General features: G+C 43.9%; 1 long non-coding RNA gene across 1 annotated transcript; it reads left to right on the top strand.

Moving 5' to 3' along the window:
- The first annotated feature begins 214 nt into the window (after nucleotides 1-214).
- LOC142569093 (uncharacterized) lies at nucleotides 215-6967 on the top strand. Its single transcript, XR_012825646.1, has 3 exons — nucleotides 215-669; nucleotides 5762-5971; nucleotides 6805-6967. It is a non-coding gene; the product is annotated as an uncharacterized LOC142569093 (long non-coding RNA).
- The last annotated feature ends 5819 nt before the right edge of the window (nucleotides 6968-12786 follow it).

The raw sequence follows: 12786 nt of genomic DNA, 5'->3' as shown, positions 1-12786 counted from the left end.
ATCTCGAAGGCCGTGCTTTTGCAAGCTGCATGCACCTGAAGCAATTGCGAATCTTGAAGGCAACATCCGCTTCGTCTTTATTATATATACATTTCCTTAAACTTGGTATCACAAAGTACAATATACACACCTTTGGACCCAAACAATCTATTAAAAGACCCTACGAAATGTTATTAGGAAAAAACACGCAATTTTTTTATTTAAGATACATTTTTCTAAAAACCGCAGAGTGGCGCTACGGCAGTATTTGTTTGGTCGACACACCACGTTGGTTGTAGTGAATGCTCCTTGCATTTAGGTGGTATTTGAGTTATATTTTAGAAGTGCCTAGACAAAATGTGCTCCTTGTCGTGTGCAGTAACCATCCCAAACCCTCCGGACTCGTGTAACGCCATTAGTTCGCCGTGTGTTTCGAGCGATCCACCAGTGTCGACAGTGAGTGCCCTAGTACAGCGCCCGTCCGAGCTGCCTTTGTTCTGCCGAGCTGCCTGCCCGCGCTCTCGTGAAAAAGTCTGGTACTGGGGCTTCGAATCGTAGTGTATGGAAGACTGTTGAAGGTTGTGCTTTTGTGGAGCTGGAGTTCATCGCAAGTTCTACAGTGCTTGCGCCAGAGAAACGTCGGTGCCTCTGTACCTGTTTGACGAAGGAGCGTTTGCCAAGTCTTGAAAGGTAAGCAAGTTTGGCGCTTGCGCGCATTCTTGAAGCTCATGATTTACGTAAGGAGCGTTGTGTAACTAGATAGAGCAAAGCGCTTTCCTATCGAATGTTAGCCATGTTGCTGTGCACATTTAGCAAGCAATTTCACGAAAGCTTCCTCTGATGTTACAGCGTACTTGCATTCTGCTACCCGCCTTGATTGCAATGCCTGAATGGGCACACAATTATGAAAACGCATTGAAAGTTGGTGTTCGTTCGGTAGTTTCCTGGCAAGAAGTTATTCGCTATATAGGAATCCCCGCAAGTACAGTACATGTGTAATGTATACGTCGATGTATCATGGGCTTTGCGCGTTGACACACGATTGCTATGTTTGACGCTTAAGCAGATAGAAGCTTGTATGAAGGTTTTTGTATGTATACAGTTCGGTTTGGAGGTCCGCGTCGCGAGAACCTGTGTGTATTGTTTATGTTCTTGAGTGTCTTCGCGTATTTGTCTTCTATGTTACAGAGCGGATATAGGCCGATATTACAATAACGAGGTTTATTTTTAATCTAGACATTTCAATCAAACGCCGGCCTTTAAGAAACACAGACCAACCAAATCTTAATAAGGAGATGTCAGCTCTTGCAATCGTAGGTTACGGCAGTGCGTAATAATTTAAAGACTGCGATTTTGTAGCGTTACTTACCCCTCGATTCTATATCACTCTTCTCGCCCACCGCTAACGGCCGGCAGTTGCAGTACGTAGCACGGGCCGGGGCGTCGGTCAGACTACTAACGAATAGCGAAAAGGAATAGCATCGCTACAAAATCGCGGTCTTTAAATTATTACGCAAATTTTGTGCACAATGAGATGTTATAAACACACCTTGCATGTACATGAAAAAAAAGGTTTACAACAGAGACAACATATATGCATGGGCACATATATGTGTCAATAAAATACTCGAGCCTCTTTCTGCCTACAGAAAAAGAAGTTATGTCTCTTCGAGGGCATGGCTGCTTGCACTAATGAACCTCCAAGGGAGGGTTTTCTCTAATCCCTATTTTTGATATCTAAATGCTTATGTTTCATTTCATTTCATTTTTATTTCCTTAAAGACCCCCTGTAGGGGGTTTTACATAAGGGGTGGGCTTAACGTGAGAAAGTAAAACATTTTTTTTTCATGATGACAGGTGGGATGTAACTTTTTCTAGGAAGGTTGATGGACAGGTGATAGCTGCAATTTGATGGGGAAGGTCGTTCCAGTCGCTTGCTGCTCGGAGGAAGAATGATTTGGAAAATGTAGTCGTACGGGCACGTTGGCGTGAGACTTTCAGCGGATGACCAATTCGGCGGGACGTGCGTGATGGCGGTGCGCCGATGTATGGCTGCTGTTTGAGCTGGGAATAATAAAATTTGTGAAATAGGCACAGGCTAGAAATACGGCGACGGAGGGAAAGACTGCATAATTGGGACTGTAGCTTGAGAGATGAAACACTAATATAGGATGAGTATGAACGGTGAATGAAACGGGCGGCTCTGTTTTGAACAGCTTCTAAGGAGTCGATGAGGTAAGCTTGCTGTGGATTCCAGATGGCGGATGCATACTCAAGTTTTGGCCTGATTAATGATTTATAAGCAAGTAGCTTTACATTTTGAGGGGCATCATGAAGATGACGTTTAAGAAAGCCTAGTTTTTTATTCGCAGATGATATTACCTTTGTTACGTGCTCGCGCCATGATAAGTCATTGCCGATAGTGATACCGAGGTAAGTATAGGACTGAACGAGTTCGACAGGAGAATCGGAAATCTTGTAAGTAAATAAATGCGGGTTGTGACGACGATGGAAAGACATGAGTTTGCACTTATTGGGATTAAGCGTCATCAACCAGTGATTGCACCATGATTGAATGCGGTTAAGATTGTCCAGAAGGGATTCTTGATCAGCTGCATTAGTAATTGGGGCATAAATAACGCAATCGTCGGCGAACAGACGGACGTGGCATGATAAATTTTGTGGCAGATCATTAATATAAATTAAGAATAAGAGGGGGCCAAGGACAGTTCCCTGAGGAACGCCCGATGTTACTGGTAGACGGTTAGAAGAGTAGTTGTTAATAGTAACAGACTGTGAACGATGTGTGAGGAATTCTTTTAACCATGCAATAATTTCTCGATGCAAGTTTAGTCTGGAAAGTTTTAAGAGTAGACGTTGATGAGGTACCTTATCGAATGCTTTGGCAAAGTCTAAAAAGATGGCGTCAGTTTGTAAGTTAGCATCAAGGTTGGAATGAAGATCGTTAAGAAAGATGGCAAGCTGTGTCTCACATGATAAGCCTTTTCTAAATCCATGTTGGGATGGAGTGAAAAAATTTATAGAGTCTAGATGCTGCATTATCTGGGAGTAGATGACGTGTTCCATTAGTTTACAAGGGATGCTAGTTAGGGAAATGGGGCGATAGTTGAGTGGAGAGTCTCTGTTACCCGATTTGAAAACAGGAACGACCTTCCCCATCTTCCAGTCTTCTGGGATGATACCTGTGGCGAGTGACTGAGAAAACAATAAGCATAAAAACTTGGATGAAATGTCCTTAGTGTTTTTGAGAAACTTAGTGTTAATTTCGTCCGTTCCGGCTGACGATGAAATTTTCAATTTGTCGATTGCGCACGAAATGCCATTTGGATGAAAAATTATGGCTGGCATTGCTAGTTCAGTAATGGATGGTAGTGAAAGGAATGTATCTTCAGGTTCTATCGTGAATACTGATGAAAAGGCAGTATTAAATATATCGGCACACTGAACATCACTAACAGAGTCGCCGTTATCATTAGTAAGGGTGATGTCGTGCGATTCCTGGGGATTTATCACGTTCCAAAATTTTCTCGGGTTAGTTGTTATCATTTTGGGTAAGTCGTTGTGAAGAAAGAAACGTTTCGCGCTTTTCACTTCTGCTAAGTACGCGTCTTCAGCGCTGTAGTACTTTTCCCATGCAGAAGAGCTGGGTCTAAGTTTAGCTGCACGGTATAGCCGCTGCTTTTTATTTTTGAGTCTTTTGAGCGTTTTATTGAACCAAGGATTTTGGGAATCAGAGTTTATAGTGCACTTTGGAATGTATCTGCTCGTTAGATCACTAATTTTGCGTTTAAATATTGACCAGTTTTCGTCGACTGTATGCTGATGGAAGTGAAGTTCAAAAGTGGGTAAGAGGGAGTTTAGTTCATTATTTATTGCTGCGTAGTCGGCCTTATCGTAAAGCTTTATTGTTTTTTTGGACACTTTCCTTTGAACGGGAGTAATGTTAAATGAGGCGTGAATAACTTTATGGTCACTGATTTTCCTCAGGTAAGTAATAGAAGCTAAGGTCTCAGGATGACTAGTTAGAATGAGATCAAGAGTGTTTTGTGAAGTCTGGGTGATGCGAGTTGGCTCAATTATTAGCTGTGAAAGATTAAAATTGAGACATACGTCGACAAATTCTCGAGACTCTTGAGAAACGGTAACGTGAGGTTGGTGCCAGTTTATAGAAGGGTAGTTAAAGTCACCGAAAAGAATAATTCGTGCACTTGGATACATAGTTGTTAATTGTAGCAAAACACTGTTAAACTCACGGGGGAAGTCAGGGCTATTATGTGGCGGTCGATAGCAGACACCAATTAGTGTTGTTATTGGCGCAGTGCGGCAAATGAGCCACATAATTTCAAGGTGAGAAGTGATGTTGACAAGCGAGAATGGTAGTTCTCGATTAATGGCGACTAAAACACCGCCACCTCGAGAAGCCTCGCGGTCGTTGCGAAAGAGGCGAAAATTTGGCAGATCATGCAGAACTTCAGAATCGCTGATGTTTTCGTTGAGCCATGTTTCTGTTAGTACAAGTATGTTGCTTCCGGACGACGATACAAGGTTAGATACAAGGTCTCGTTTGGGAAGGAAGCTGCGTATATTTGTGAAAATGACGGAAAGGCAAAGGGTGGTTCGGGAGTTGGTTCTAGGATGACAGACTGATAGAGGGCATTGTGGGGACCGGCGCCGAAAAGTTATCTGCTATGCGATTTCCTTCACTGAGTTAGTCTTTTCGTCAAAGAAGTAGCGCTTGGGCCCGATATGAAGCGTCTTATAGCGGAGTGAGAATTTATTAGTTGTTTCTTTTGCAAATGCAACCAAGTGCTTTCGAATATTTTGGACGCGGCGGGTATAATCTTCGCCTACACTGAATTTCGTTCCTTTAAATTTGGGCCCTCTAGATAGAATGGTTTCTTTTGTCTTGGATGATATGAATTTCACAATGATAGGGCGTAGATGGTTTGGGGTATGACGGCCAAGCCGGTGGGCACGCTCTATATCTTTGGGATCTAAGGCTATTTCCATGTGTTATGTTATGTGACATGTACAAACTGCTTGCATCAATTTCTCATAGGGATGAGCTGTCTAAAATTTAATTTTCAGTAATCATTGCAATAATTAACTCCTTTCACCTGTCTTCTAATGACTAAAGTTCTATGCTTCTACCTTGACAAACCTTTTATGAAATTACTTTGATGAGGCCCAATATAGAGGGCTTTCTAAATTTAAGGTATCAGTACCTATTAAAGACTATGCTAACTATGAAAATGCTGCTTGTGTATGTGGTTTATTCACTCTGTCAGACAAAATCTTTACACCTAAGTGCAGTCAGTAAATTGAAAACTGCATGTCTGCAAGGGGAAGTCAGAATTGTATTTGAAGACAATTGCATCTTGTTTGATAGTTCTCAAGCACTTGTGTGTCACTAATCGAGCACAGCTTGGCCCAATACTCGATGAGGCTTGAAGCTTTCAATGTCTGCTAATCACTAAAACAGCACCAGATCTCACTCTGTGTCAAGGGGTGGCACACATTTGCTTCGTTCTAGGCAGATGCATGTCTTTCTTTCGCATTGAAGTTCGCAGTACTTTCTAGTCTTACGTAAAAGTACACAGCTCAGTACAATGCATGTATGGTATACGTAAGGCTGCTTTGTTCTTTAAACCGAATCAACAAGAGCAGCTACTTCTGTTTTTGCAAACCTTACCCTATTTCCTAACCATTCCTTGATCATATGTGTATAAAATGAATCTGTGCTTGTTGTATTGTTTCACAGGTAGACATCAGTGGCGGTGTATATGTTGAAAAGGGTCTGCTGAAGAGGCTGTGCCTGGATGCTAACAACCCAGGCTTTCACTTCGCGGAGCGCCTCCTTAAAGCCCTTTTTTCAATAGAAGACATTGAAGGGAGGTCCTTCTTTGGGCAACTGTCAAATGCCTTCCACAGAAGGATCCGTTGGATTCCAAGAAGGTCAACACCATACTAGGTGTGTGTGTCACAAAAAAGCATCTTAATATTCTTTGTGCAGTTTTCAACAAAACTCCTTTCATGGCAATTTCAGTGCTATTTTAGGGTATACTCCTTTCTTTCCTGCTAAAATAGCTATTAACCTGATTATAATAGCATATTATAATGCAAGCTTTGCCACCATAACTAGAAAATTGTCATTACTGTTGGCATATGTATTTTTGTGATAGAGGTCCTGGTCACATGAATGCACTGATAATATAATATCCTTTCTTGTGGAAAGCTAACATGTTTAGTAACAAGCTCGCTTTGACAGTGTCTGCCTGCACAGCAAAAGCATTTTCTAATCTTGCTGTAGAACGTCCATAATGCCTGTTCAACTGCTTACATGTTGCTTGTATCATTTCGTGGTTCTTAAGTGCAACACAAAAGTCAACTCTTGTATGTACCTGTGCCCAAGCAAAGCTGCAGCACAGTTCTTACTGGCACCTTGCCTTTCCTAAGATAATTCACACATGAAACTTCCATGTACTGGTCACAATACGAATATCGAAGTTCATTAAACTGAAGTTGATTTACAGCTTTTGTTTGTAGATGACAATTGGTATGATAGAGCTTATGTGTCATGCATCTGTTGGTGTTACGCACATCCATCACGCTCCCAGCTCTAATGCACTAATTCAGTCATTTCATGCATTTTAGGACTTTGCACAAAACAGGTGGAGATGTTTAGAGCTCACAGGGTTGAAAACTTGTGTCTTGTGCACTTCCTTTTTATGAAACAGATGCATGGTGTGTTGCAATGTCACTGCAGCAAAACTAATATATTGCCTTTTTTCTTCTCTTTTCTAGACTACACAACGCAACATTTCAGCCTACTTTCAGGGCAGCTGGAAAACTCGTCCTCATTACTAGCCCGGGGATATTAAATGGATGTGTTCAAGCACAAATGTAAACCTGTCTTCTTCTGTTGCATGTCACACCTAGACACTTGGAAATCACTATTCGCCACAGACAGATAGTTGACAGGATGTTACTAGCAAGTCGTTAGGATATATAAAGGTGGTTAATAAATAGTCGCTGCACAGTTTTTAGGAAGTAAATAAAAATTTTATTCAGAGATAATGAAAGCTTATTTTTGCAATGTATAATTGCAAAAGTAATTACCTCTGAATAAAATTTTATGTACTTCCTAAAAACTGTGAAGCGACTGTTTATTAACCACCTTTATACATCCTAACGACTTCCTACTAACATCCTGTCAACTATTTGTCTGTGGCGAATAGTCGACAGGATGTTACTAGCATGTTGTTAGGATGTATAAAGGTAGTCAATAAATAGTCGCTTCACAGTTGACACTTTCTATCGACATAAGATAATAAGCAGTCGATAAGAATTCTATCGACATATTATATCTATACTTTCAATTCAATATCGGTGGCCAATAGTCGGTAGGAGGTTACTAGGAAGTTGTTACGGTGTCTAAAGACGGTTTATAGAATGTCGATAGGTTCTAGTAACATTTGTCTAAAGACGGTTTATAAAATGTTACTAAAAATTTTTGTAAGGGTTCTGCAAAACCACACGATATGCATGCAAATGGTGCTTTTGGCAGAACGCGCACGTGGATTTCTACCAAACGACGTGAAAAGCATGCTGATGCTGCTCTTTTTAGCACCCGCACATGGATTTGTGCCAAAACGCGTTTTAAACATGCACATGCAACTTTTGGTAGACGCGGACGCAGTTTTCTGCAAAACCACACGATATGCATGCAAATGGTGCTTTTGGCAGAACGCGCACGTGGATTTCTACCAAACGACGTGAGAAGCATGCCGATGCTGCTCTTTTTAGCACCCGCACATGGATTTCTGCCAAAACGCGTTTTAAGCATGCACATGCATCTTTTGGTAGACGCGGACGCAGTTTTCTGAAAACCCACACGATATGCATGCAAATGGTGCTTTTGGCAGAACGCGCACGTGGATTTCTACCAAACGACGTGAAAAGCATGCCGATGCTGCTCTTTTTAGCACCCGCACATGGATTTGTGCCAAAACGCGTTTTAAGCATGCACATGCATCTTTTGGTAGACGCGGACGCAGTTTTCTGCAAAACCACACGATATGCATGCAAATGGTGCTTTTGGCAGAACGCGCACGTGGATTTCTACCAAACGACGTGAAAAGCATGCCGATGCTGCTCTTTTTAGCACCTGCACATGGATTTGTGCCAAACGCGTTTTAAGCATGCACATGCATCTTTTGGTAGACGCGGACGCAGTTTTCTGCAAAACCACACGATATGCATGCAAATGGTGCTTGTGGCAGAACGCGCACGTGGATTTCTACCAAACGACGTGAAAAGCATGCCGATGCTGCTCTTTTTAGCACCCGCACATGGATTTGTACCAAACGCGTTTTAAGCATGCACATGCATCTTTTGGTAGACGCGGACGCAGTTTTCTGCAAAACCACACGATATGCATGCAAATGGTGCTTTTGGCAGAACGCGCACGTGGATTTCTACCTAACGACGTGAAAAGCATACCGATGCTGCTCTTTTTAGCAGCCGCACAGGGATTTGCGCCAAAACGCGTTTTAAGCATGCACATGCATCTTTTGGTAGACGCGGACGCAGTTTTCTGCAAAACCACACGATATGCATGCAAATGGTGCTTTTGGCAGAACGCGCACGTGGATTTCTACCAAACGACGTGAAAAGCATGCCGATGCTGCTCTTTTTAGCACCCGCACATGGATTTGTGCCAAAACGCGTTTTAAGCATGCACATGCATCTTTTGTTAGACGCGGACGCAGTTTTCTGCAAAACCACACGATATGCATGCAAATGGTGCTTTTCGCAGAACGCGCACGTGGATTTCTACCAAACGACGTGAAAAGAATGCCGATGCTGCTCTTTTTAGCACCCGCACATGGATTTGTGCCAAAACGCGTTTTAAGCATGCACATGCATCTTTTGGTAGACGCGGACGCAGTTTTCTGCAAAACCACACGATATGCATGCAAATCGGGCTTTTGGCAGAACGCGCACGTGGATTTCTACCAAACGACGTGAAAAGCATGCCGATGCTGCTCTTTTTAGCACCCGCACATGGATTTGTGCCAAAACGCGTTTTAAGCATGCACATGCATCTTCTGGTAGACGCGGACGCAGTTTTCTGCAAAACCACACGATATGCATGCAAATGGTGCTTTTGGCAGAACGCGCACGTGGATTTCTACCAAACGACGTGAAAAGCAGGCCGATGCTGCTCTTTTTAGCACCCGCACATGGATTTGTGCCAAAACGCGTTTTAAGCATGCACGTGCATCTTTTGGTAGACGCGGACGCAGTTTTCTGAAAAACTACACGATATGCATGCAAATGGTGCTTTTGGCAGAACGCGCACGTGTATTTCTACCAAACGACGTGAAAAGCATGCCGATGCTGCTCTTTTTAGCACCCGCGCATGGATCTGTGCCAAAACGCGTTTTAAGCATGCACATGCATCTTTTGGTAGACGCGGACGCAGTTTTCTGCAAAACCACACGATATGCATGCAAATGGTGCTTTTGGCAGAACGCGCTCGTGGATTTCTACCAAACGACGTGAAAAGCATGCCGATGCTGCTCTTTTTAGCACCCGCACATGGATTTGTGCCAAAACGCGTTTTAAGCATGCACACGCATCTTTTGGTAGACGCGGACGCAGTTTTCTGCAAAACCACACGATATGCATGCAAATGATGCTTTTGGCAGAACGCGCACGTGGATTTCTACCAAACGACGTGAAAAGCATGCCGATGCTCCTCTTTTTAGCACCCGCACATGGATTTGTGCCAAAACGCGTGTTAAGCATGCACATGCATCTTTTGGTAGACGCGGACGCAGTTTTCTGCAAAACCACAAGATATGCATACAAATGGTGCTTTTGGCAGAACGCGCACGTGGATTTCTACCAAACGACCTGAAAAACATGCCGATGCTGCTCTTTTTAGCACTCGCACATGGATTTGTGCCAAAACGCGTTTTAAGCATGCACACGCATCTTTTGGTGGACGCGGACGCAGTTTTCTGCAAAACCACACGATATGCATGCAAATGGTGCTTTTGGCAGAACGCGCACGTGGATTTCTACCAAACGACGTGAAAAGCATGCTGATGCTGCTCTTTTTAGCACCCGCACATGGATTTGTGCCAAAACGCCTTTTAAACATGCACATGCAACTTTTGGTAGACGCGGACGCAGTTTTCTGCAAAACGACAGGATATGCATGCAAATGGTGCTTTTGGCAGAACGCGCACATGGATTTCTACCAAACAACGTGAGAAGCATGCCGATGCTGCTCTTTTTAGCACCCGCACATGGATTTGTGCCAAAACGCGTTTTAAGCATGCACATGCATCTTTTGGTAGACGCGGACGCAGTTTTCTGAAAACCCACACGATATGCATGCAAATGGTGCTTTTGGCAGAACGCGCACGTGGATTTGTACCAAACGACGTGAAAAGCATGCCGATGCTGCTCTTTTTAGCACCCGCACATGGATTTGTGCCAAACGCGTTTTAAGCATGCACATGCATCTTTTGGTAGACGCGGACGCAGTTTTCTGCAAAACCACACGATATGCATGCAAATGGTGGTTTTTGCAGAACGCGCACGTGGATTTCTACCAAACGACGTGAAAAGCATGCCGATGCTGCTCTTTTTAGCACCCGCACATGGATTTGTGCCAAACGCGTTTTAAGCATGCACATGCATCTTTTGGTAGACGCGGACGCAGTTTTCTGCAAAACCACACGATATGCATGCAAATGGTGCTTTTGGCACAACGCGCACGTGGATTTCTACCAAACGACGTGAAAAGCATGCCGATGCTCCTCTTTTTAGCACCCGCACATGGATTTGTGCCAAAACGCGTTTTAAGCATGCACATGCATCTTTTGGTAGACGCGGACGCAGTTTTCTGCAAAACCACACGATATGCATGCAAATGGTGCTTTTGGCAGAACGCGCACGTGGATTTCTACCAAACGACGTGAAAAGCATACCGATGCTGCTCTTTTTAGCACCCGCAGATGGATTTGCGCCAAAACGCGTTTTAAGCATGCACATGCATTTTTTGGTTGACGCGGACGCAGTTTTCTGCAAAACCACACGTTATGCATGCAAATGGTGCTTTTGGCAGAACGCGCACGTGGATTTGTACCAAACGACGTGAAAAGCATGCCGATGCTGCTCTTTTTAGCACCCGCACATGGATTTGTGCCAAAACGCGTTTTAAGCATGCACATGCATCTTTTGGTAGACGCGGACGCAGTTTTCTGCAAAACCACACGATATGCATGCAAATGGTGGTTTTTGCAGAACGCGCACGTGGATTTCTACCAAACGACGTGAAAAGCATGCCGATGCTGCTCTTTTTAGCACCCGCACATGGATTTGTGCCAAACGCGTTTTAAGCATGCACATGCATCTTTTGGTAGACGCGGACGCAGTTTTCTGCAAAACCACACGATATGCATGCAAATGGTGCTTTTGGCAGAACGCGCACGTGGATTTCTACCAAACGACGTGAAAAGCATGCCGATGCTGCTCTTTTTAGCACCCGCACATGGATTTGTGCCAAAACGCGTTTTAAGCATGCACATGCATCTTTTGGTAGACACGGACGCAGTTTTCTGCAAAACCACACGATATGCATGCAAATGGTGCTTTTGGCAGAACGCGCACGTGGATTTCTACCAAACGACGTGAAAAGCATACCGATGCTGCTCTTTTTAGCACCCGCAGATGGATTTGCGCCAAAACGCGTTTTAAGCATGCACAAGCATTTTTTGGTTGACGCGGACGCAGTTTTCTGCAAAACCACACGTTATGCATGCAAATGGTGCTTTTGGCAGAACGCGCACGTGGATTTGTACCAAACGACGTGAAAAGCATGCCGATGCTGCTCTTTTTAGCACCCGCACATGGATTTGTGCCAAAACGCGTTTTAAGCATGCACATGCATCTTTTGGTAGACGCGGACGCAGTTTTCTGCAAAACCACACGATATGCATGCAAATGGTGGTTTTTGCAGAACGCGCACGTGGATTTCTACCAAACGACGTGAAAAGCATGCCGATGCTGCTCTTTTTAGCACCCGCACATGGATTTGTGCCAAACGCGTTTTAAGCATGCACATGCATCTTTTGGTAGACGCGGACGCAGTTTTCTGCAAAACCACACGATATGCATGCAAATGGTGCTTTTGGCAGAACGCGCACGTGGATTTCTACCAAACGACGTGAAAAGCATGCCGATGCTGCTCTTTTTAGCACCCGCACATGGATTTGTGCCAAAACGCGTTTTAAGCATGCACATGCATCTTTTGGTAGACACGGACGCAGTTTTCTGCAAAACCACACGATATGCATGCAAATGGTGCTTTTGGCAGAACGCGCACGTGGATTTCTACCAAACGACGTGAAAAGCATACCGATGCTGCTCTTTTTAGCACCCGCAGATGGATTTGCGCCAAAACGCGTTTTAAGCATGCACATGCATTTTTTGGTTGACGCGTACGCAGTTTTCTGCAAAACCACACGTTATGCATGCAAATGGTGCTTTTGGCAGAACGCGCACGTGGATTTCTACCATACGACCTGAAAAACATGCCGATGCTGCTCTTTTTAGCACTCGCACATGGATTTGTGCCAAAACGCGTTTTAAGCATGCACACGCATCTTTTGGTAGACGCGGACGCAGTTTTCTGCAAAACCACACGATATGCATGCAAATGGTGCTTTTGGCAGAACGCGCACGTAGATTTCTACCAAACGACGTGAA

This window comes from Dermacentor variabilis, unplaced genomic scaffold (assembly GCF_050947875.1).
Source record: "Dermacentor variabilis isolate Ectoservices unplaced genomic scaffold, ASM5094787v1 scaffold_95, whole genome shotgun sequence".
Taxonomy (NCBI): domain Eukaryota; kingdom Metazoa; phylum Arthropoda; class Arachnida; order Ixodida; family Ixodidae; genus Dermacentor; species Dermacentor variabilis.
Note: the sequence above shows the minus strand (reverse complement) of the source record. Positions and strands in the feature narration are given on the sequence as shown.